Below are 24,477 nucleotides of genomic sequence, written 5' to 3'. Positions count from 1 at the left end.
TCTGCATTTAAACCGTGGTTGGGAGTGTGGCTGGGGTAAAATTACGTGGCCCTCAGGGTCCAGGACTTGTTACTTATTCTCCTGCTTCCAGGGGTGATTCAACTCGTGCTATCATTTCTCAGGATCCCTTGAGAACTCATCTTGAGTGTGACAAAATGAGTTGGAAATATTGAGTGAGTTGCCAGAAGTCTCCAGTCAGATGACAGAACTAAATGTATAATCTACGTTAAAGTCCTTCCTCAGATTCCTTATTTTGGCCTTAGGGCTAAAATTGTAAGGCTTTTAGAGTGAACCTAATATTAGAAAATGCATCATGTTTTGCTTTCTGATAATTACTGTCTTTGCTTCCATTACTTCTAGCTAAGGATCATCTCCCTAGTCAAACTTTGCCGGAAAATCCAGCCACTGGTGTGAGTAGCCCCTCAGGATCCTCCAGCACTGCCATTGCAGACCCCAGAGCCCAGCTACAGGCCTGTATAGACAGCCACCCTGTGGTCATCTTCAGTAAGTCCACGTGCAAACGCTGTGCTGAGGTAAGGCTTTAACTTCAAGGGGTGGTAACATTGTTGGATTATAAAAATTTGACAGACTTTTGAGCTCAGGTGTAAACAAGTGGATTTCTCCTTAGGAAGGAGTGTGTGTAGATGTAACTTGCTTCAGAGTACTTGGAGAGTGTTGATTTGAGAACAAAATATTGCTTGAGTAATCTTTTTCTGAGCTTTTGCAAAATACTAGATGTTTTCAGGTAGTCAAGGTCAGGGAAGTTAGGGTGGGGGAGTTATCAGACCAGGTCATGTGCTGCTCTTTTAGGCATGTCTCTAGGGAATGTTTCCTAAGGAGCTGTTACTTAAGGTACTCAAGTATCTCTTTATGCTCTGGCTTATTATGGGGAAAATGACTTTGCAAAGAATAAACTGTGCTTCGTACTTGGTTCTTAATCTTAGATTAGCAGAGAGAAAAGGTCAGTGATCACAGCCATGGGAGGATTGGTTTAATCCACCCTGATTTAACCACAGAATGAAGTTGAGAATTGAAAGACAAACCTGATCAGGTGCGTTAGCTTTAAATTATCCTCAGGGTAGCTCGAGGACTCGACACAGTGGACTCTCAAGTAAACAGAACTGGCCATCTGTCCAGGTTCATCTGTAGGGTAATTTATTAAATTCAGTTTCTCTCAGCTTATCTCTCTCTTGACTTATTTTCCAGCTCTCAGGGAGGTTGAATTCAGAAGCCTTTTTTGATTTTGGAAGCCTTACATAGAAACAGGCTTTTCTGACTCTGTGTTTGTGTGTGTGTTGTCTTTTTCCAAATAAAGAAAAAGAGAAGGTGGGCAAGCAGTGGAAACACTTAAAATAGGCAGAACCTTTCCTCTGTTTCTCACCTGAACGTAGTCTGCTTCACTGCCACCCGAGGCTCCATCCCTGTGAAGGCCATCGCGATGCCTTTGTGTAGGACATCATATTGGGAGTAGTGGTGCAAAGAGGTTGGAGACAAGTTCCATCCCTAGGGGTTTATTTTAGTCATACTGAGAAGGCAGAACATTGGCTTGAGAAGAAAAATGATCTAAGATAGCCCATGCTAAATTCTAAATGATTAGTATGGGCAGTAAATATTAGACAATTTAGAAGAGGGCTGGGTATTAGAAATCTGCAGCATGATTCCTGGCCTCTGGGGGCTTAATTATCTATCTCTGGTGATCTTGTCCATTTTGAGGCTTCTCTCCCTTGTTTGTTTAATCTTTAAAATGAAGGGCTTAGATTGGTTGATTATTGAGATTCCTTTTAGCTCTGAAATTATGTGGTTGTCTAATCTTTTCTGTTACCAAATAATGGTTAAGAGCTTGGACTCTGAAGTCAGAGTTTGGATCTTGGCTCTGTGACTTATTAGCCAATGTGACCTTAGTTAAGTTATTAACCTGTTGTCACTCAGTTTCCTCATCTGTAAAATGTGGATAATAATAGTACTTATTTCATTAGTTTCTTGTGAGCGTTAAATTAGTTAGCATTTATAAAAGCCATAGACCATGTCTGGCACATAATAAATGCTATATAAGTGTTTGTTAAATAAAAGAACTACTTGTTCTTCCTGTTTTTCTATCAGAACTTAAAACCTTGAATGGTGATCTTCCTTCCATCACTACTGAGGCTTGATTAAGTGACAGTCAACAAATATCTGATTCTTCCAAGTACAATCAATCCTATTAAAAAGTGGTTACTTTTTCTAGTCTAGCCACTCCCTTCAAAGCTCCGTGCTCAAGTGGTATAGGAGAAGGAATAATTGGAGTTAACAGACCTCTGTTCTCATTCTGTAAATCTCAGTTTTCTCAACAGTAAAATAAGGAATACAATGCCACTTTATCTACTATACTTGTTAACTACACAGCTCTATTATGAGGACCAGATGATTTCAAATCTATGTGAAAGCTCTTGGAAGCCTACAGTGTATGCTTATATTAGTAATAGCCACTATGGAGTGCCTACTATGTGCCAGGCACTATTTGGTCACTCTACTTATGTTTTAAAACACTATTAAAGAATTAGAAAATTCTAGTTTTGACTCTGCTCTAGTTCTGCGGTGAAGGGTTGGTTGGGCTAGTGTGTCAGGACTGGTACTAGTGATAGGAAGTTAGGTCGTGTGTTCCCTGCAATCTCAGATCTCTTTGACCTGTAATTAGTCTTATCCCTACTATCTCATCTCTGAATTTACTAACGTCCTCATTTCCCAGTTCTCCTCCCTGCCTCTGGAAAGGCAAAGCCTGGCCTTGTATTTATTTATTTATTTTGCGATTTTACTTAATTAAATGTGCTCTGGGTATGGTGAACTTTTCCTGTAAAACTTGTGGTGGGTATTTGCATACTTATTTTATTAAAATATATAGTTTGGGCCGGCCCTGTGGCTTAGCGGTTAAGTGCGCGCTCCGCTGCTGGCGGCCAGGGTTCCTTCGGATCCTGGGAGCGCAGCGACGCACCGCTTCTCCGGCCATGCTGAGGCCGCGTCCCACATACAGCAACTAGAGGGATGTGCAGCTATGACATACAACTATCTACTGGGGCTTTGGGGGAAAAATAAACAAATAAAATTATAAAAAAATATATAGTTATTCTGGCAGCTTTATTTAATGTCATTATCCGAATAATTCCTGGGTATGCCAAGTCTTCTGGATAAACATCCTCTGGTTTTACCTTGACAAATACCAGTCCCTTTTTTTTCCGAATAGATAACATATAAGCTGTTTTCAGGTTTGTGCCAAGTGATATGGAAATTAATTTTCAATGTCTTTGGCCATGAAGGATAGTTAGGTGCCTCTCCTGGTAAAAATAGGGATTTTCTTCTGCGGGAGTACAACTTACGTACTTGGCCGTTCACATTCATTTTTTTAAAAAAATTACCTTGAAGTAGCATTTCCCCAGGTTATTTTCTTCAGTTTTGATTTTATTGTCTCATTTAACAATGAGATGTAAGTCAAAATGAAGAAACTTTGTTTTTGTATTTGTACTTGGTCTAATTAATTTATATTTCTCTCTAGAATGAGTAATGTGATTTGCATTAGTTCAAGTTGGGAAATGCTCACAAAGAAATTAACTTCTACGTAAAGTTAGTTTCCTGTTTGTTGCCTAACATATTACCACATGTGCTTTGGATGCATCCTGCTGTGAAGATTGAGTTTTAAAGTGTAAAGATAGGGCCGGCCCCGTGGCTTAGCGGTTAAGGGCTCGCGTTCTGCTGCTGGCGGCCTGGGTTCGGATCCCGGGCGTGCACCAACACACCACCTCTCCGGCCATACTAAGGCTGTGTCCCACATACAGCAACTAGAAGGATGTGCAGCTATGACATACAACTATTCACTGGGGCTTTGGGGGGAAAATAAATAAATAAAATCTTTAAAAAAAAAATAAAGTGTGAAGATAAACACTCCCTATGTTTTCAGAAAATGTGGTATTTGTTTCTTATAGATAGTTCAGTGGGAAGTCAGAAGTATGCAGGTGGAATTAGCAAATGATGTGGGAATTAGCAAAAGTTTATCTATTGCTTGATGTCCAGATCCACTGCCATTTTTCAGTAGTGTGTCTATTTTATAGGCAAAGTTTACCATCCTCTAACTTTATCAGTAAAAATACTCTAGAAACTGGTACTTCTGATATTTAATACAAATCTGTAATCATGTACTGTACAACAATGCTAAAGTTTAATCAGAGTTAAAATGACCTACAAAATAGTTTCTTAAAGTGGGGTCATGTCTACTCTGGAATCTGGAGAGTATATTTTCTATATTTCACTTATCAAATTTTGATAATTACCTTTAGGAGCTCTTTTTAGGATTTACTCTCTAAATCTGGAAAACTTGGGTTTTTTGGTAACAAACTGCAAATGGTTTATTTCTAAAACTAAATGGCTAAGGAAGTCCTAAGAGTCCATGGTTTTATATGTGTATGAACTTTTTAGTTTTAGTCTTAGAAAATGAACATTGGACTATGAATTGACTTTTGTCCAGGTAGTTTCTCGCTATAGCTTTCCTGCCCTTTCTTTAAAGTCCCTCTTATTCACCCCATCATTCTTCAGAAGGATTGTTATCTTTTTAAATGTATGTTGCCGGGGGAGCTGAATTCAGACTGGGGCAGAGGTGCTGTCCAAAGGGGTGTAAGAGGAAGGCCCTCGAGGTTGTGTGAATGAACTTGTTCTCTCATTTTAATCAAAATGTTGTATTTGGTCCTATAGAAATGATAGAAGTCTTTCAGAGAACTTCTGTACAATTAGAATGGGACAAGAATACATTCTCTTTTTTTTTTTTTTTTTTTTTAAAGATTTTATTTATTCATTTTTTTCCCCCCAAAGCCCCAGTAGACAGTTGTATGTCATAGGTTCACATCCTTCTAGTTGCTGTACGTGGGACTCGGCCTCGCGTTGGACGGAGAAGTGGTGCCTTGGGGCGTGCCCGGGATCCGAACCCGGGCCACCAGCATCAGAGCGCGCGCACTTAACCGCTAAGCCACGGAGCCGGCCCAAGAATACATTCTCTTGATTGTTGATTTTTGTGAACTCCAAGATACTGTGGCCTTTTTCATTTTGTTGTATAAGCTGGAAAAATGTGGTTCTAAACTTCCTTAAAGTATTAATGACTGGCTGTTTGTGTCTTGTATGTAAATGTCATTTTAAAGTCTCTTTTATCGAGAAAAAAGAACAAAGCTGGAGGTATCACACTCCCTGATTTCAAAATATACTACAAAGCTATAGTAACCAAAACAGCATGGTACTGGCACAAAAACAGACACACAGATCAATGGAATAGAATCGAAAGCCCAGAAATAAACCCACACATCTATGGACAGCTAATCTTTGACAAAGGAGCCAAGAACATACAATGGGGAAAAGAAAGTCTCTTCAACAAATGGTGTTGGGAAAACTGGATAGCCACATGCAAAAAAATGAAAGTAGACCCTTACCTTATACCATACACAAAAATTAACTCCAAATGGATTAAAGACTTGAATGTAAGACCTGAAACTGTGAAAGTTCTAGAAGAAAACATAGGCAGTACACTCTTCGACATCGGTCTTAGCAACATCTTTTCAAACACCACATCTGACCGGGCAAGAGAAACAATAGAAAAAATAAACAAATGGGACTACATCAAACTAAAAAGCTTCTGCACAGCAAAGGAAACCATCAACAAAACAAAAGAGAACCTAACAATTGGGAGAAGATATTTGCAAACCATACATCTGATAAGGGCTTAATCTCCAAAATATATAAAGAACTCATGCATCTCAACAACAAAAACTACCAACCCAATTAAAAATGGGCAAAAGACCTGAACAGACAGACATTTCTCCAAAGAAGATATACAGATGGCCAACAGACACATGAAAAGATGTTCAAAATCACTAACTATCAGGAAATGCAAATCAAAACTACAATGAGATATCACCTCACGCCTGTCAGAATGGCTATAATTAACAAGACAGGAAACAACATGTGTTGGAGAGGTTGTGGAGAGAAGGAACTCTCATACACTGCTGGTGGGAGTGCAAACTGGTGCAGCCACTATGGAAAACAGTATGGAGATTCCTCAAAATCAACGATAGAACTACCATATGATCCAGCTATTCCACTGTTGGGTATTTATCCAAAGAACTTGAAAACACCAATTTGCAAAGGTACATGCACCCTGTGTTCATTGCAGCCTTATTCACGATAGCCAAGACTTGGAAGCAACCTAAGTGCCCATCAAGGGATGAATGGATAAAGAAGCTGTGGTATATATACACAATGGAATACTACTCAGCCATAAGAAACTTGAAATCCAGCCATTTGTGACAACATGGATGGACATTGAGGGTATAATGCAAAGTGAAATAAGTCAGAGGGAGAAGGTCAAATACCGTATGATTTCCTTCATTAAGTAGTAGATAATAACAACAATAAACAAACACATAGGGACAGAGATTGGATTGGTGGTTACCAGAGGGGAAGGGGAGGAGGAGGAGGGTGAAAGGGATAATTCGGTACATGTGTGTGGTGATGGGTTGTAATTAGTATTTTGGTGGTGAACATGATGTAGTCCATGCAGAAATAGAAGTACAATGATGTACACCTGAAATTTTTACAATGTTATAAACCAATGTTACTGCAATAAACAAAAAATTAAAAAAAAAAAAATAAAAAAAAATAAAGTCTCTTTTATCAGTAATTTAAATGTTATTTAGTGGTATAAATTTAGCAAAAGTAACTCTTATCCTTCAAAAAAGTTGTGTTTTTTACCAGTATAATTTGTATAATCTTGAGCATATGACTTTTGTAACTGATTTGTTGGTTGAAGGTTACTCAGCCAAAAAATAAATAGTACTTGGACTATTGTAGGATGTGTTTTTTCCTCTGAGTTGCCACATAATGTTTTGGAAACACTAAGTATTCCAATGCCTTTTCAAACATGGTTAGTATTAAACCCATTTTACAGTGGGATAGACTGAGTCACTAAACATGTAAAATATATTTTATGAAGCCATACAGGTGAATCATTGGAAATAGAATAGAATCAAAAGACTTGAAATACGCTTTTAGATATTGCTGTCAACAGGGAGAGTCTTGTGAGTTACATAAAAATGAACTGGAAAGTTTTCAAAGGAGAAGGCTGATTGAGGAGAAAAGTAACAAAGCTGGATAAGAGACTCTTCTGTTGGTTATAACCTTTTTTTTTTTTGGACATTCTCCCCCTTGTTTTTCAATTTCTTCCAGGTAAAGAAGTTATTTAAGTCTATGCATGTTCCTTATTTTTCACTCGAACTTGATCAAGCAGGTAAGATTCTGTTTAATATGTAAATTATATCTGCTGACTGTACATTTTATTTAATCTATTCTGTCTGGCTTTCATTTTTCTTCCTTGAGGTTTTCATTGTTTAGTGAGCTCTTACCAGTTGATTCCTCTTTTTGACTATTAGATACGGCACACCCCTGGGATGAGTCATGTTTACCTTTAGTCTTTACCTGGTTTATAGCCTTGGTGTTACTTTGAGTTTCCTGTTGTTGAAATCATTCTTTCTATTGACCTTGAGTCTAGTTACAGGTACAGTATTTTCTGGTTTTATAGTAACTTTATTATTTTTGCAAATTTGCCTCCTTTCTGGCAAGTCATACCAAATAATATTTGAATTAAATATAAATTCAGATGCCTTCAGAAATTGTGGCAAGAACATCTAAAGACCAGTAATGATAAAGATGCAGAGAAGGAGCCATTGGGAAATAGTTGCATGTGACTAGAAATCCCAGGGAAAGAGAGGTTGGTAGAGTAAAGTGGAAAGCCTCTGCCTAGGACCATGGGGCTCATGTTTGTGTTTATGGATCAGAAAATCCCAAAGAGTCGTCAGTCAAACATTGTTAAGTAGCTGATCAAGTGCCCAGCATCATCATTTCTGTTAGAAAAAGTGGGCCCCTCCAGATCAGGAAGCATAGGTAACCTTCATGCCTGGTAGCTTGGGGAAGCAGAGTCCTGGGCATTTATAGTCTCAGCCCAGCCTTCAAAGGAGCAAAACAACACAGAAGAGACTCAGCTAGAGAGAGAAATGATAACTGGGATAGAAAAATCTTTTCTAGGGTCAAGAGAAAGGAGGTAGTTGTGGGGCAGGAAACTATTATTTGATTCTTCTCAAGACAGATTCTCTAACAGAGAGAATTAGATAATAGCTGCCACTTATTGAGTACCCACTGTTTCATAGGGACTATGTTTGGTTTATATACAAAGTCACTAATCCCACAAGAACTCTGCAAGGAAAATTTTATCCACACTTTACAGATGAGGAAATTGAGTCCCAGAGAAGCCAAATAACTTCCCTTAAGCCATATAAGTAGTGGATCTATAATTTGGACACAGGCCTGTCTAATTCCAAAGTCTATGTTCTTTCCATAATACCATGTTGTCTGTCTCCCCTAGCATGACCTATCTATTCCTCCATCAAGGAAGACTCTTGTCTCTAAATACTCTGTAGTATATGGAAGGAAATCCCAATAATTAAAATTTCATCTGGGCCAAAAAGTAGCCTTTTAAAAATATAAGTTTTCCTGGGAGAGTTGTCACTTGCAACTTGGTGTGAATTAGGGAAAAAAAGCACAACAAGCTATTTAAGCTAACAAGATAAAGCAAATGAGCATGTCTCTTAAGGATGGGAAAAGTGAGGGAGGTAACATTGGAAGAGGGTGGGCAGGATGGAGGTACCAGGTGCTTGGGGGGCATGAGTCACAAGGCAAGGAGGTTGACAAGGGTGCCAAAGTGTGGATGGGAGGTCAGTAAAGGCAAATGTCAGCTACTTTGAAATTTTAATTCTGGCAACAACTAATCAGACGAGAAGCTCCTTCCCTTTACTGTGGAATTGACCGTAGATCTATAGATCATGGCTGGGAGCTCCCACTCACCCCTTCCTTAAAGTCCTGCCTAAGAAAACGTGAAGCATGTGAGTTGAGATAGGTTTGCTAGAACCAGCTTCTGTAGTTGAAGGATGGGAGCCTCTTGCTAGATGAACGAGCTGATGATCCTCCATGTCCTTGCTTGTTGCTTCATCACACGTAAGAAACTCTCTTCCTTCTCACGCTCTCTTACAGTCTGGAACTTGGGCAGCTTGCAGGGAGAGATCAGGATTCATAGGGGAAGACAGCAGATCTCAAAATGTGATCTGCAGTCTCCTGGGGGTGCCCGTGACCTTTCGGGGGTCCTCAGGGTCAAAACTGTTTTCATAATAATGTTAAGACATTATTTACCATTTTACTGTTTTTGACATTTTCACTGATGGTGCAAAAGCAATGGTGGGTAAAACTGCTGGTGGCTTAGCATGAATCAAAGTAGGGGCACCAAACAGTCTATGTTACAGTCTTTACCACCACACATTCACGGTAGGAGAAAATGTCCATTTTACTTGACTCTTCTCGATGAAGTAGTAAAAATTATTAACTTTATTAAATCTCAACCCTTTGAGTATACATCTTTTTAATATTCCGTGTGATGAGGAAAGTATGTGTAGTGTTTTTGTTGCGTGAAGTATGATGGTTGCCTCAAGAAAAAGCACTTGTACATTTAATAGTTTGAGTTGCAAACTGAACCAGCTGCTTTTTTCATGGGACATCTTATGTACTTGGAAAAATGACTGACCGTCCAACTATAGTTATTCAGTCTTGGGTATTTGGCAGACGTTTCCCCAAAATGAACAAAGCACGTCCGTTACTTCAAGGAAAACAATCGATAATATTTGTTGCCAATGACAAAATTTGAGCTTTCAGGTGAAAATTTGAATTTTGTATCTGCCAAGTGAGCTTGATAGCTTTTCAATACTTAGAGACTTTTCTGATGAGATTTGTGGTAATATTTATGAATGTGATTTTTTTTGATGTTGTATATTGAAATACGTCAACATTTGGAAGATCTGCGTAACTTAGTGAATGAGTATTTTCTAAATGATCAATGTATGATCTTACAAAGTCATTTATGGGTAAAAAACTCACTCAAAGTGTACGATAGACCAGTGGATTTTAATGTGACAGAGTATTAAAAGCTCATCCATATAGTTTCAGATTCCACATTGCAGCTAACTTTTAATCAGCTACTACTGGCTGAGTTTTGGTGTCGTGTCAAAGAAGAATATCCACAATTATCTGAAAAATCTATTAAATATTTCTCCTTTTTCCAACTACTTGTCTTTGTGAGACTGGGTTTCTTCATATACTTCTACCAAAACAACACATATCACAATAAATTGAATGCAGAAGCAGATACGAGAATCTAGCTGTCTTCTATTAAGCCAGACACTAAAAAAATTGCAAAAATATAAAATAATGCCAATATTCTCACTATGTTTTTTTTGTTTTGGAAAATATGGTTATTTTTAGTTAAGTATGTTATTTATGTTAACATGTAATGGATTTATAATTGTTAATTTTGAGTGAATTAATAAATTTGTGTGTGTGTGTGTGTGAGGAAGATCAGCCCTGAGCTAACATCCATGCTAATCCTCCTCTTTCTGCTGAGGAAGACCAGCCCTGAGCTAACATCTATTGCCAGTCCTCCTCCTTTTCCGCCCCCCTCCAAAGCCCTAGTAGATAGTTGTGTGTCATAGTTGCACATCCTTCTAGTTGCTGTATGTGGGATGCGGCTTGAGCATAGCCAGAGAAGCGGTGCGTCGGTGCGTGCCTGGGATCCGAACCCGGGCCGCCAGTAGCCGAGCGCGCGCACTTAACCGCTAAGCCACCGGGCCGGCCCAATAAATATTTTTTAAATGTCTGTTTTAATTTCTAAAGTGGTACGTATTGATAGCTATAACTCATATAAACTAAAGTTCTTTGGGATCCTCAATAATATTAAAGAGTGTAAAGGGGGGCTGACACCAAAAGTTTGACTTCCCTGTTCTAAGGCAAGTAGGAAGTGTGAGTGTTAATCCAAGCACTTTTGATTCTGTGAGATTACTTGTCCCCAGGCATAGGAGGAATACTGTCCGACATGTGCAGGGCCTCATAGGCCAGCCTCACAGGAGAGATATATGATCTGGTCTGTGTCTTCAAGAAGCTTGTAATTACCGAGCTAGAATTGCTGATGTGGTCTCAAAGTGCTGGTTTCCTGAGTGAACAGCTTCTTATCTGTTTCTACTTGCCTCCACAAAGAACCCTCCATACCATGATTTTCATACCTGTCTTGACTACCTAATCACCTCAGTGCCTGGATCATAGTAGATTCTCAAAGAGCCAGAGGGTCAGTTGGTAGGCAGGGGTGTTTGGTATTGCATCAGGTGGGTGCATTTATTCATTCAGCATGTTTATTGAGGGCTTGCTGTGTGTTCGGCTCTGTGCTAAGCACTGGAAATATACTAGAGAACTAGGCAGGTGTGCTTCCAGCTCTTATGGAGTTAGACTTACTTTTTTTCCTCAGAAAATCCCCTTTATCTTCCTTTTGAGTTGAAGGCAGTGTGTCTAACTGGACTGGTAATGGAGTGACTGCACAACGTGTTCCTGTGTTTGCAGTAGTACCGTCTCTCCAAGAAAATCAAGAAGGGAAGCTCCCCCACCACCCCAACGTTTTCTTCTTCCTTCTTTTGGGCCAGTCTACATAAATTAAGGTTGTTATTTGAGAACAACTGTCGAGATCAACTTGGATCTGCCAAGATTGGTATTGGAGAGAGGAGCTCAGCACCCGGAAGACAAGGCATTAGCAACTGTGTGTGTGCAGTGATGGTAGTCATAAATGCTACCCTACCCTCCCTGTGCCAGAGGCTTGTGCATGTCCTTCTGTTTAATCTTCAAAATACCATCAATGGGGTAGGTAGTGATATCACCTTCTTATGATGAGGAAACAAAGCGTAAAAGAGGATTAATATACAGGAGAGTTGGCTTGCTGGTGATCCCCTTGGTAATTCCTAGTCCCTCCCCTCTACTTCCTCCAATTACCCCGTCAGAACCTTTCATGACTCACCCTACCTGCCTTATGTATGATGTTCATGGTATTGATACTATGATAGGTGTTCCTGGATGTGACAATGGCTGTTGCAACCGGAGGTTGTGCAACCTGCCACCATGCCAACTACACCTTAGCTATCCCTGTGGATGAGCTGCCACTCACAAGCCTTGTTGATATGTGAAGCCTTGTATCTTGGCCTTGGGTGTCTGCCCAGTGGCTTTGATCTGAGGAACAGACATCAATGTAATCATCTTAATTTGGTCTGGCAGCTGCTGCCATTCTTCTGCTTGAGATGTAGAAGACAGAAGGTTTGAGAGGACTTGTGTGACACTTTGCCAGAAGAATATATCTGGATGCCATATGTCAGTAGCTTGGGGGTTCTGATGTGTATCATCCTTGTCCCTGGCTGCTTATAGACAGCGTGGCTTTAATGCCTTCAGCGAGAGGGAGAGAAATTAACATTTGAGTTCCTTTTTTGTGCCAGTGTTTTACATCTCTCTCACGTAATCCTCACAACAACCTTGTGAGGTTGTTGGATTTAATTTTGTTTTACAAGTGAGGAAGCAGATGCTCAGCATTTTAGTAAGTTGCTCGGTGTTGCTGTGTCAAGCCCAGGCCTGTCTGGTTCCCCTATTGCCTCTTCAGGGATTACTTTCCTTAAACAAATAAAAACCCCTTACAAGCAGAGGTACCCTAGGCCAGCTCAGATCTCACCACTTTGGTATTGATGCTTATTCATTTGACAGATGTATTTTGGGCACCTATTTATATGCCAAGCACTGGCAGGAAAAAAAAAGATGAATAAGGCTCAATCTCATTCTTTAAGGTCATTCTACTTGTTTGTGTCTGCCTCCCTTCTAATTTCAGTGTAATCAGGTATCTGGAAAGGCTGTAGGATCACAGAGTAGCTGTGATAGGATATTGGATAGCTGTTTTCCCCATGGAAAAAAATAGTGAGTGAGGAACTCATGGCTGTAAACAAAAACAAGTTAGAAAATATCATGGCTTATTCATTTAGAGTAAGTCTAGTAAGGAGTGCCAGGGCAGGGAGAATGATGAGAGATAAAAGTGGAAAAGTAAAGAGGCTTTATCCTATAGGAAGTGGGGACCCACGAGAGGTTGTTCTGTTTATTTTATGTATGAGGCTTAAAATATTCTTTAAACATTTTGGTTTTCTGTATAAAAACATCCATTTTTAAAAATTTGGAGACTGCAGTATGATAAAGTACAAAAATCATATATAGTTACATCCAGAGAGAACCACTATTAATATTTTTGTGTATCTTTTATGTATCCTGTATTCTGTTTTGTTATTTAATAAATATTTTGCATGTTATTACAAGTTCTTAATAATTTTCTCAGTTGCTAAAAAGTATTGCACATAATATATTTACTTAGCCATTCCTCTATGGTTGGACAAATAGTCTATAGCCAATTTTTTGCTATTATAGAATAACAGGTTAGAAATATTTTTCTTTGTACATAAAGTTTTTGCTGTATTTATAATTATTTTCTTAGGATAGAATACTGGAATAGGTTTCTGGGCCAGAGTATGAACATTTCTAAAGTTCTAGAGCCCTTTTTTTTTTTCTAGAGCCTTTTAAGTGATGTGTCCTAATTGATAACTCCACAAACTCAATGAGTTTTCTCTGTACTCAGTGAGGATTAAGAAATAATACTAGGTTTTTAAAAATTACTGTTTGTCAATTTGAGAGGTAAAAAAGCCTTTATTTTAATTTGTATTTCTTTGATTATTAATGAGGCAAAATTTTTTTCCATATGTTGTATTACATCATCTGAATTGTATTTCATTTATTGTATTTCATTATCTGAATTGTCTGTTCATGTTCCTCATGGAATAATACTAATAGCAGGAAACCCTTATATGGCAATTTCTATGAGCCACTGCTCTAAGCACTTCAAGTGTTAATTAATTTAATCGTATAGTTCTGTGAGATAGATATTACTGTTATCTCCATTTCACAGATGAGGAAATGAAGGCACAAAGAGGTTACATAACTTCCTCAAGGTCACACAACCAGTAAGTCACAGAGCTGGAACTTGGCTCCAAAGGCCAGGCTCTTAATCAGTGCTCAACTATTCTCTGATCTAACCTGCGCTTATGATCTTGTTGGGCATGGTGCTCCCCACTAACTTCTGTACATACACACGTGGGCGCGCACGCGTGCACACACACACACCCCCCAGGCTACTTTTTACATCTGCATTAGTGCTGTTTATGGAAATTGGACCCCTAGTGTGTGCTTTGCTCTTATATAAATGGATCAAGAGGATGGAAACCAATGGTTATGTAGCATTTGCATAAGAATCCGTTCATATATACCTCTATTCAAGTAAATTTCTGTTTTGGAATGAATGCAAGGAGGATAGGGAAGCGGATTATCCATTTAGGAAAACAACTCACACATTTTATAAAAAGATTTCTCTTAAATAGGAAGTCGAAAATGTATTTTTGTATCATGCAGAACTGGGTTCAAATCCATGCCAGGTGGAATAGTGTTACTCCTCTGTTTGAGTTGTTAGGATTACATAGGATAATGTTTGTAATGCATCTAACATAGTGTTTAATTGATGTCCTCTTCCCAATGTACTTAGCCATGAAACAAATTAATTTAGATTAAGCTTTTTATAAGGCAAGATAAATCTCTTTTTAATTGCCAGATATACATTATAGTAAATTGTTGATTCTTTTCATTCTTTCAACAAATATTGGAGGACCTGCTTTACACATAAATCATATGAGTTCTGCCTTTCATGGGCTCATTATCTATTGTGGGTCATTAGTCATAGTCACCACAAGGAGAGGGCTCTTTGCTCCTCTGAGCCTTTGTTTTCTCATGTATAAAGTGGGGATCTAATGAGGATGTATGTAAAATGCCTAGTCCTGTTCCTTATACATAGTCAGTGCTTAGTAGTAGCTGCTAACTCATGTACTATGCAGTCACTAAAAATGATTCACATAGGGGCCGGGCCCATGGCGTGGTGGTTGGGTTCAGCTTGCTCTGCTTTGGCAGCCAGGGTTCTGGCGTTCAGATCTTGGGCGAGGACCGACACCACTCGTCAGCCATGCTGTGGTGGCAACCCACATACAAAATAGAGGAAGACTGGCACAGATGTTAGCTCAGGGCTAATCTTCCTCAAGCAAAAAAAGAGGAAGACTGGCAACAGATGTTAGCTCAGGGCAAAGCTTCCTCAGCAAAAAAAAAGAAAAAAAAAGATTCACATAGAGTTTTTAATAGCATGGGGATAATTTCTATACTATAATGTTTAGTGAAAAAAGCAAAGGGTTTAAAATAGTTTTTGTAGAATAGTCACATCTTGCGGTAAAAAGCATAGGAAAAGGACTGGAAAGAAATACACGAAATATAATAATCACTCAAATATTTGTGTATCTGTCTGGTCCGTGCAATAGGCACTGAGGAAACATAGGTGAATAAGATCTGGTTCTTCCTTAGGGGAAAGTTTTAATAGGAGAAGCAGACAATCACAATCCAGTGTGGGATGAAGTAGAGGGAGAAATCAAGGATTCTGGTTCGATTTCTGCCAGGAAGAAGGGAGGATGGTGGTATCATTCATTGAGAGAGGAGACAGGATTTAGACTATGGAAGATGTGAATTTGGTTTTGGACACATTGTGATTGTCCAGTGTGGGTATATGGGCTAGTGAGTATACAGGTCTGGATGAGCGGGAAGGTTTAATCTCTAGGCGAGGTGTGAAGCTGTGGGAATGAATGAGGGCTCTCAGGGAAAGTCTGTGTAGTGAAACAGGAGCCTGAGATCTCAATGCATCCAGATGGTGAGATCCTGAATGACTCTTTCTTCCTTTGCTTGCTCGATTGATTTATTTTAAATATCCTCTAACGTAAATGTGTTTTCTATAGTGTAATGTAAGTGTTTTAGTTAGGATTAGGTTTGGCCACATGTGACAGCAAACTCAAAATAACAGTGGCTTAAACTAGATATAAGCTTATCTCTCTCTCACCCAAAAGAAGTCTAGATACAGGTAGTCTGTCCAGGGCTTATATCATGCATAAACAGTGTTGGATCAATGTTGAGTCCTCCTATTTTCATGTCCCACAGTCCTCAGCATTTGTCTTCCATGTTATATTCCAAGATGGGTGCCCGAACTCCAGCCATCAGTTGGAAGAAGGGTTGAAGGAGGGCGTGTCCTTTCCATTGAAGAACATTTCCTGGAAGTTGCATATGACAATTTGCTTATATCCTATTGCCCAGAATTTAGTCACTTAGCCATGTATATGCTGAAAGGACACCGTGAAATGAAGTCTTTATTTTGGAAAGTCATGTGCAGAACTAAAAATAAGAAGTCCAGTTACTGATGCTAATAACATCTTGGTTTTGCCTGTAAAACAGCTGAGGTTGGTTCATCTGAAGGGATTAGTATAATAATTTCCATATAAACCATACATTTGTCTTGTATTTAAATCATAAGTATAGAGGCACCATAATATGGTCATTATATGATGGTAGTGAGCTGGAAAATACTTTGCTTTCTTAGAAAGGCCAGTGACTGAACACTGAACTAGAGGCCTAGTAAACTCACTTACTGGTTAACATTGAACCCTATCAAGAAGAGTAGGAGGTAGTCCAGCCTCCTTCATTGCAACACAGTCTCAAAAGAGTACCTGATTATTGAAAGATTAAATAAACATTGTAAATCTGTAGATAAAGAAGTTCAGAAATATTTTGGTAGAGAACTACATTGTTTTCATCTGTCTTCAGAGTGGAAAATATCGTCTTAATAGATCTAGTGTTATAAATGAGACATAGATCACTCTCAGTTCAAATCAGGGTCTGGAATATTAGTTGCCAACCAGGAAGATCTAAGGCTACTTCAGGCTCAGCTCCATGAGTGACCATAGCCCTCTACCAGTAACTGTAATCATCAGCTGTCTTCGGATTTTGGAATTTCAGCTCTTGGAGAAATTAGAGGGGGATCTTCCTCTCAATAGCAGCTACCTAATAGGGCTTAAGAATTTAGAGGTTAATAATAAGGAAGAAGCTATATGGCACTTCTTTCGTCTGTAGGATCTAAAAGCTGTTTACCACTATTAATTAATACTCACACAGCTCCTTGGCTGGTGGTGAGGGTGGTTGACCTTATTTTATAAGACAAGACATCTGAGAGTTTACTGCAATACAGCCTGTACCTCCTGAAGCTCTGCTGACCAGTTGTTTTCTACATTAACAATGTTTTCTTTAGTCTACAATTGAAATAGGACACTGAGAGACTTAAAACAAATGGAGTGCAGAAGGGGACTATTTCTGCGTGTTCTAGTATATGTACATTATGTATGTATGTACATGTAGTACAAAATGCACGTACCAATTTTTACAGAAGTTCCTCATGTCCTTTCTACCTCTTTTAGCAAGTTGTTTAAGAAAATTATGTTTTTCTTCTGCCAGGGAAAGAACAAGCTCTGAGTAATGAGAATGGATGCACTATGGCAAATGGCCTGCTTAGCCATGGACTGCTAATTAAAAGAAAGATGAGGGCCGGCCCCATGGCTTAGCAGTTAAGTGCACGCGCTCCGCTGCTGGCGGCCCGGGTTCAGATCCCGGGTGCACATTGACGCACCGCTTCTCCGGCCATGCTGAGGCCGTGTCCCACATACAGCAACTAGAAGGATGTGCAGCTATGACATACAACTATCTACTGGGGCTTTGGGGGAAAAATAAATAAATAAATAAAATTATTTAAAAAAAAAAGAAAGAAAGATGAATGGGTTACCCCTTTGAATTAAGTTTTGAACAGCATCTACTGTAACGCATTATTGACAGTTACTGTGAATAACTAACTTGTAAATGGGGAAGACTCTTAACCCCACTGAGGTCTTCCTAGATTTACACCATGCATAAGGACATGATGATAATAACTCAAATATTGAATATCTACAACCTTCTGAGCCCTTTACATCTACTTACTCATTTAATTTCTACAACCACCACATGAGGTGTAGGTACTATATTTATCACCATTTTATAGGTAAGTAAACCGAGGCACAGGGAAGTAACAGAACTTGCCTAAGGGCAGGCAGCTTGTCAGCAGAAAAGCCAGGTTATGTGTCTTCAGAGGAGGCTGCCCTATTAGGCTATACTGCGTGTTAGTAGAAAGCCAGATGAGACTGTGGGATCAGCTCAAATATTTACAAAAGAGGAGACCTGGGCACATTCGAAGGCAGAAGGGCTTGAATAGTCCTGGATACAAAACAGGGAGAGGATATTTAAGGGATGTGGGGATCCCTGGGATCACTTGGGATTGGAGAAGGTTGTGGGGCTTTGGTAAGGGTGAGCTTTAGCAGAGACAGAACAGTCCTTATCCTTGCCTTCTGAGGTTGCAGTGACGTCAAAGTGGAGAGAGCTGCTGTGAAGAGGAGACGCGAGAGGGAAAGTAGCTGTACCTGGTGACCTGGAGCTTCTGGGTGGTGTGCTGAGACTGGCTGCCAGCCCAAGGGGCCACTGCTAACATTCAGGAATTCTGCAAGCAGGTTGGTAGCTTGAAATCAGCCAAAGGGGGAGTATATACCCCAGAAACCGGCAAATGCTACAAATTAGGGCATCTCCCCCTGACCACCCAAAGCTGGTTTACCAGAACACCTTAGACTCTTCTCCACTTGACTAACATCGAAAGCCTGCTGAAGTACCAGTTGAATTCAAAACTTGAGTGAGTGCCTACTGTGGGAAAGGCAGTGTGCCAGGTACTGGGGATACAAAGACCAGCCCCTCCAGTGAAACTACTGTGGTGGAGAGTGAAGAGTATGAGAGTGTAAATCCTGGACTCTAGCTGTCAGACCTTGGGCCACTTACTTAACCTTGGTTTACTCATCTGCAAATAGCTTGTTGAGATGACTAAAGAGAACAAGTAAAGTTCCTGGCACACAGGTGCTCACTAAGTGACAGTTCTGAGGGTGGCAGACATGTAAACAGAGGCTTTAGCCTAGGTTGATGCAAGAAATAAAGAAGGGGTGACTGGTTCTATGTTTGATCAGAGAAGCCTTCACAGAGATCATGGTCCCCCAAGTAGGATTTCATAGTTTTCAGGGTGGATGTTTCACCGATGAAGTTTGCCCTGGTCCTTGTCAGAAAGTTAATGCTTTTTTTTTTGTCCCTACAGCATGTTGCTTTTACTTCTTTTTAGCTTGTACCTCATTATACATTATAGAATTGTAAGACAAACAATAGATTTGGAGATAGGCACACCTGGATTTATATCCCACCTCCAACACACCTACTTTGTGACCTTTGACAAGATTCTTAACTTCCTGGAATTTCAGTTTCTAATTTTGTAATATGGGTGTAATACTTGGATGATTTTGAGGATTAACCAAGAATGTAGAGAAAAGAGCCAGACGCCTAGCTGCCTTGTGAACCTCAAACTGAATCCAACATATATTTATAGTTTCATCGCCCCTTACGCTTCTACATCTTGTGCAGAAACACACCGTATTTTTCCTGCTGCTGTGTCTTTGTACATATTGTTCCCTCTGCCTAGAAAAATTCTGGTCAAGAGGTAGAACAGCATTGTGGTGAGAGCCCAGTGCTTGGTTTCAGTCTCAGCTCTGCCAATTATTAGCTGGGTGACCGTAGGCAAGATAATTATCCTTTCTATCCCTCAGTTTTTTCCAGCTGTAAAGTGAGGAAATAATAGTATCTCACTCATGGGATTGTTGTGAGGATTACGTTACTCATAGGAAGACCTATATTTATGCCTGGCACATAATAAGCACTGAAAAATTCTTAGTCATTACTCCCACTCCCATTACTACTACCTTCATATAGTATGGTTCAAGATATGGTTCAAATATCCTTGCTTTGTGAAGCCTTCCCCAGTCTTCCCTCACCATTGTTTGCTTCCCCTCTGTAAAGCCGAGGGACTGCCACATCTTGAGCACATGCTCTGTTGCAGGCATGCTCCTAGGCATATTACAGATGTTATTTTACTCAGACCACCCAATATTTTCTCATTTCTTGTCCCAGCTACACTCTGGGACAGATCAAATTCTTAAAAGTCAAATTCACCTTTATAGGAAGACTGAGAACCCCCAACAGTTACCATATAAAGACTTTTTTTTTCTTTCCTCTGTGGAAAAAGATGGAATCCACAAATTAACTAGTAATACCCCCTTAACAAATATTTATTGAGCAATTACTATGTGTGGGCACTGTATTAAATTCTGGGAACATGGTGAGCATAAATAATCCTGGTCCCTGACCACATGTGGCTATTTCCATTTAAATTAATTAAACAAATAAAATAAATATAAAATAAAACAACTTCAGAACTTCACTTGCACTAGCCATATTTTAAGTGCTCATGTGATTAGTGGCTATTGGGTTGGACAGTGCTGATATAAAACATTTCTATCATCACAGAAAGTTCTGTTAAACTGTGCTGTTCTAGAGGAGGAGGCTGACATTGATCAGATAATCATAAATGAACATATAATTGCAATTGTGTTAAGTACTAAGTGGAAAGAATACATGGTGACGGCTTCCTTAAGGAACACATGTTTGAACTAAGATTTGATGAGTAATTGGGAGTCAGCAAAGCCCTGTGGTTGGGTAATTGAAGAGATTTAAAAAGGGCTAATGGCTGGAGCATAGAGATGAAGGGGAGGTTTGGGTAAGATAGAGGTAGAAGGTCCACAAGGGCCTTGTAGAAAGAGGATGAGGAAGCCGAGAGGCTGAGTAACTTGATTCTTTAGTCAGTGATAGAACCTAGATTTGACTTCAAAGTCTAGACGTATAATCAAAGGACTTTGCTTCTGTAAAGATCTCCTTTCGCTCCTTTCCTCTTTGGAAATTGCCAGATTTCCCTCTACTGGATCATTCCTTCAGCGTAAAAACACGCTATAATAATTTCCTTCTTAGACAAAACAAAAAACCTTCCTTGATCCCAAATCCCCCTTTAGCTACTTTCCCATTTTTCTGTTTTTATAGCAAAACTCCTTGAAAGAGTTGGGTATACTTACTTACTATCTCCACTTCCTTATTTTCTGTTTCTTCTTGAATTTTCTCTAATTAGGCTTTCTGTCCCCCCATCATTTTCATAAAAATCAGCAATGACTTCCATGACTCTGTCCTTATCTTCCAGGATTTCTCAGCAGCACTTGATATAGTTGATCTTCCTCCTTTTTAGAGCACTTTTTCATTGGCTTCTGAGAGACCACATTCTCCTGGTTTTCCTCCTACCTCCCTCCAGCTCTTTCTCAAGCTCTTGTGCTGGACTTTTCTCCTCCTTTGCAGTTTGCCAAGGCTCAGTCCTGGACTGTCTTCATTTCTCTAAATATATTGACTCCCTGGGTAATTTCATCTAGTCCCATGGTGTGATGGTTAATTTTATGTGTCAAGTTGGTGCCCAGTTGTTTGGTCAAATACCAGTCTAGATGTTGCTGTGAGGGTATCTTCTAGATGTGATTAACATTGAACTCTGTAGACTTTGACTAAAGCAGACTACCCTCCGTAATGTGAGTCCGCTTCATCTAGTCAGTTGAAGGCCATAGAGAAAAGATCCAGGTCTCCTGAAGAGGAAGGAATCCTGCCTGCAGACTGCCTTCAGACTCAAGACAGCAACATCAAGTCCTGCTGGAATTCCAGCCTGCTGGCCTGCTCTGGAGGTTTCAGATTTGCCAGCCCCCACAACCATATGAGCGAATTCCTTAAAATAAATCTCTCTCTCTATATGTACATCCTATTGGTTCTATTTTTCTGCAGAATCCTAATATACATGGCATTGAATATCTTTTATATTTGACTTCCAGATTTTTATTTCTAGCTCTGACTTCTCCCTTGAACTCCAGATTTGAATATCCAACTGCCTCCTCATCATCTTCATTTAGATAACTAATAGGTCTCTCAAACTAGACTATGGGTTTGTCCCAAACTATTACTATCCATCTCTCCCATTCCCATCCTTCCTCCTCCTCCCTGAGTGTTCCCCCTTTTTATTAAAGAGTGCCTCCATTTACACAGTTGCCAAGGCCAAAACTCTGGAGTCATCATTGATTCTTCTCTTTCTTTTACATCCCTCATTCCCTCCATCTGCAAAACTTATTAGCTTTACCTTCAAATACATCTTACCTCACTAATCCAAGCCTTCATCGTCTTTAGCATGGGCCACCACAGTAACTTCCCAACTGGTCTGTGTTCCTCTCCTCTAAGTCCCTACCCCCCTTAGCCTATTCACCACACAGCAGAGCAATCCATTTAAGACGCAAACTAGATCGTTTCCCTTTCCTCTCTCAACACTCTGGCTTCTCATCTCATTTAGAATGAAATTCAAAGTCCTGACTATGGCTCTTGGAATCTGACCCCTGGCTACTCCTCCGACCTCACTGCCCAGACCTTACTACCTACCTTCCTTGCTCACTGAGCTTTAGACCCACTGGCTCCCTTGCACATCCTTGGACAAGACAAACAGGCTCCCCACTTAGGGCTTTAGTACTTTCTGTTTCCTCTGCTTAGAAAGATTCCCCTCCCCAGATACTCTTATGGCTTGCTCCCTTATTTCACTCTGGTCTCTACTCAAGTGCCATAGTCTTAGATCTTTCCTGAACCCCCTTGCGCTACTTTATTTTACTTCAGAATCCTACAAAGGATTCTTTCAAAAAACTTTTTCTTTTTCCTGTGAAGGGGAGCAATGAAATGGAGTGGTAACTACGGGGTTGGGCACATGGGATCATGGGAGGCTTTTTTTAAATAGGAAAACTACAGTGTGTTTGTATGATGATAGGAATGATCAGGTAGAGAACAAGAAATTGATGATGCTGAAGAGGAAGGCTAATTTCAGGAGTGAAGTTATTGTAGACTGAGAAGGCAAGAAAAGATGAGAATGTGCACACAAGTAGAGGTTTGCCTTCATTAAAAAAGAGCGAAGGCAGGGAATATGGCAGCTTGGTGGTTGTGAGGGAAACAGGAAGGAGTCCTGTCTGATCTATTCTTTTTTTTTTTTTGCTGAGGAAGATTTGCCCTGAGCTAACATCCATTGCCAATCCTCCTCTTGTTTTGCTTGAGGAAGATTAGCCCTGAGGTAACATCTGTACCATTCCTCCTCTATTTTTTTGTATGTGGGACACCACCACAGCATGGCTGGTGAATGGAGTAGGTCTACACCTGGGATCCAAACCTGCGAACCCAGGCCGCCAAAGCAGAGTACATAGAACTTGAAGCACTCGGCCACGGAGCCAGGCCCTTGATTCTATTTTTTTAAAGTAGAAAGCAGGTCATGAGCTAATGGCAAGGTGTAGGTGTATTAGAGTTTTGAGAAAAGAGGAGTAAGTATGAAATAGTCACTTTGGAAAGTGAGAAAACAAATATACCAGAGATGCAAAGGATTGCTGGGCAGCTCTGGGGACACATTGAGGTTTGTGGTCTTGACTTTAAAGTGAAATCACTTTTAATTTCTGTGTTTTCTCCAGCGATGTTTTGCTGCTTAAGTAGGGTACAGAATGTGTGGACAGCTAGGTTTAACAAGGGTGGGGCTTGCCAAGTCAGTACAATTGAAGAGTTTGGACTTTAACTTCATGGTCCTAGGGAGCTACTGAAGGTTTGAGCAGAGAAGATTAGGGTGTCAAAAAGGTTGTTATAGCTCAGCGTGGTGTATATGCATGTGAGAGAGGCTTATCGTAGGAGGAGCAGTAGTTTAACGCAATAGGACCCTTGATCAAATACCTGTGTAGATCTGTTTATAGCGTGCTTAGATGACAGCTCAGGAACATAGAGTCTTTCCCAGCATTTTCTGGGAAGACAAGATAAATCAAACAAGGGTTTGCCTTCCCAAAGCTCTCTTGGGTTTAAATGGTTTGTAATTATTTTTAGGTATTTGAGGACACAGAAGAGGGAAGGAGTGATTAACAATCAGTGGGAATCAGGGAAGACCTCCCACAGGAGGTGACATTTCAGATGAGCTTTGAAGGAGTAGGCCCTTAGGGAGGGAAGATAATTTTAGGCAGAGGGAATAACATGAGCTCAGTGAAGGGATATAAAATGTATGACTAGAACAAATGCTGTATGATGAGAAATGGTGAGAGATGAGGCACTTCTTCCATGAACCAGCAACTAAAAAGAACTAAGGAGTTGGTATTTCGTCACAAGGGTCAGGCATCTGGGCCCTTAACTGTAGCAAGAAGGATTTTAAAGAAAAGTGAAGGTTTTTAGGGATCTGTGCTATAATTTGCTCACTTAAGAACAGTGTGAGGTTAAAATGCCTTATCTAGCCTTTTTTGGTATACTGTTAAAAAATGGTAACTATGGTAACTCTGACCTGTCTGTCATACAAGGTTCTTAGAAATCAATCCATATCACTTGCTTTTAGTACATTATTTCAAGTTAAATGATTTTAAAATCCCTCTCTATCATAACACATACTTTTGAAATAAGCTGTAGTTTCTATATATTTTTAAGAATGGGGAGTTTATGACCCTGGTTCATGGGTTGTTAGTGTGTAGATTAAATGGTATAAGGCATATAATATAAAATAGTTAATACAGAGCTTGGCACGGCAGCCAGGAGTAA

General features: G+C 39.8%; 1 long non-coding RNA gene across 1 annotated transcript; it reads left to right on the top strand.

The window, feature by feature from the left end:
• The first annotated feature begins 475 nt into the window (after positions 1 to 475).
• On the top strand, positions 476 to 18,353 carry LOC147913744 (uncharacterized). The gene is made up of 3 exons (XR_015556370.1): positions 476 to 533; positions 7,234 to 7,294; positions 18,299 to 18,353. It is a non-coding gene; the product is annotated as an uncharacterized LOC147913744 (long non-coding RNA).
• Positions 18,354 to 24,477: the final 6,124 nt, after the last annotated feature.

This window comes from Ceratotherium simum, chromosome 25, assembly GCF_057802395.1.
Source record: "Ceratotherium simum simum isolate JZ-2026a chromosome 25, ASM5780239v1, whole genome shotgun sequence".
In the NCBI taxonomy this organism is placed as follows: Eukaryota; Metazoa; Chordata; class Mammalia; order Perissodactyla; family Rhinocerotidae; genus Ceratotherium; species Ceratotherium simum.
This window is presented reverse-complemented; position numbering and strand designations above follow the sequence as displayed.